Below are 1,939 nucleotides of genomic sequence, written 5' to 3' on the forward strand. Positions count from 1 at the left end.
CCCCACCGTCCGCGGCCACCAGCAGGGAAGAGAAGGTCTGACTCTGTATAAGGTGGTTTCATGTGTCTTTCTGCTGGGCATGCAGAAGGTCCCAGGTTCAATCCCCGGCGGCATCTCCAGTTGAAAGGACCAGGCAGGAGGTGATGTGAAAGACGTCCACCTGAGACCCTGGAGAGATGTGAAGAGGGGCTGTGGCTCAGTGGAAGAGCCTCTGCTTGGTATGCAGAAGGTCCCAGGTTCAATCCCCGGCGGCATCTCCAGTTGAAAGGACCAGGCAGGAGGCGATGTGAAAGACGTCCACCTGAGACCCTGGAGAGATGTGAAGAGGGGCTGTGGCTCAGTGGAAGAGCCTCTGCTTGGTATGCAGAAGGTCCCAGGTTCAATCCCCGGCGGCATCTCCAGTTGAAAGGACCAGGCAGCAGGTGATGCGAAAGACCCTGGAGAGCGGCTGCCAGCCAGAGTAGACAATACTGACCTTGATAGACCAAGAAGAAGAAGAGAATGGATTTATACCCCGCCCTTCACTTGGAGTCTCAGAGCGGCTTACAAACTCCTTTCCCTTCCCCTCCCCACAACAGACACCCTGTGAGGTGGGTGGGGCTGAGAGAGCTCTGACAGAAACTGCTCTTTGAGGAACAGCTGTGCCAGAGCTTGTGACTGACCCAAGGTCATCCAGCCAGGTGCAAGTTGAGGAGTGGGGGAATCAAACCCAGTTCTCCCAGATCAGAGTCCGCACACTTAACCACTCCACCAAACTGGCTCTCCATATAAGCTTAATGACATATTCATGCATTCAGGTCCACATTCTCCAGCCGCAGTGCGCAAGCGACGCACATCGTTGCAACTTGTGTTTTGTGAGCTGCTGCCCTGGTACCCTCTCCAATGGGGCCACAGAGGAGGAGGAGGAGGAGGAGGAGATTGGATTTATACCCCGCCCTTCACTTGGAGTCTCAGAGCGGCTTACAAGCTCCTTTCCCTTCCCCTCCCCACAGCAGACACCCTGTGAGGTGGGTGGGGCTGAGAGAGCTCTGACAGAAACGGCTCTTTTTCAAGGACAGCTGTGCCAGAGCTTGTGACTGACCCAAGGTCACATCAGCAGGTGCAAGTGGAGGAGTGGGGAACCAAACCCGGTTCTCCCAGATTAGAGTCCGCGAATAGATTGGTCGTCCGAACGTCGTGGCAGGTGGTACGTGGGCCTGATTGTGGCGCAGCACTTCCCTCCCCCTCTTGTGAGGCACCTTAGAAGGCAACTCGGAAAGTCCAGCCGGGGCGCAACTCCACAGCTGAGGCACGACCAGCAGCTCGGTGGAGGATTCGCACTCCGCCCATCCTGCATCTGTCCCACTGGCTACCGATTGATTCCCGGGTCCAGTTCAAGGGGTTTGTAGACGAGGGCCCACGTCACTGCAGGCCTGTCTCGGCAACTGTGCTCTGCCACAACAGTTTGGCTCACTTGAGGGTCCCGCCCTACCGAAATGGGTAAGATTCTGGGCTGGCAGGCTCCCTGTGGTGCCTGGAGATCTCGTGGATTTACAACTGATCTTCGGATGACAGAGATTAGAATCATATCACAGAATCATAGAATGTTAGAGTGGGAACTGGGACCTTGCAGGTCATCTAGTCCAACCCCCTGCACTCTGCAGGAGCACAGCCGAAACATGGCCCTACAACACACCCGAAAGACGGTCGTCCAGCCTCCTCCGCTTGAAAACGTCCAGCGAGGGAGCCTCCACCACCTCCTGAGGCAGACTGTTCCAGGGGAGGTGGTGGATGCTCCTTCGCTGGACGTTTTCAAGCGGAGTTCCCTTGGAGAAGGTGGCTGCTTCGGAGGGTGGACTCCACAGCGTTATACCCTGCCGCGGTCCCTCCCCAAACCCCTCCCCAAACCTACTTTGCTGCTAAGACAAAGAATATAAGAATATAAGAGAAACCATGTTGG

The 1,939-nt window shown here is 56.2% G+C and overlaps 2 non-coding genes across 2 annotated transcripts; both read left to right on the forward strand.

The window, feature by feature from the left end:
- The first annotated feature begins 185 nt into the window (after nt 1–185).
- TRNAT-GGU lies at nt 186–257 on the forward strand. Its single transcript has one exon. It is a non-coding gene; the product is annotated as a tRNA-Thr (tRNA).
- A 69-nt stretch (nt 258–326) lies between these two features.
- Nucleotides 327–398, forward strand: TRNAT-GGU. Its single transcript has one exon. It is a non-coding gene; the product is annotated as a tRNA-Thr (tRNA).
- The last annotated feature ends 1,541 nt before the right edge of the window (nt 399–1,939 follow it).

The sequence above is a fragment of the Gekko japonicus genome, unplaced genomic scaffold (genome assembly GCF_001447785.1).
Source record: "Gekko japonicus isolate JY-2015 unplaced genomic scaffold, Gekko_japonicus_V1.1 scaffold19095, whole genome shotgun sequence".
In the NCBI taxonomy this organism is placed as follows: Eukaryota; Metazoa; Chordata; class Lepidosauria; order Squamata; family Gekkonidae; genus Gekko; species Gekko japonicus.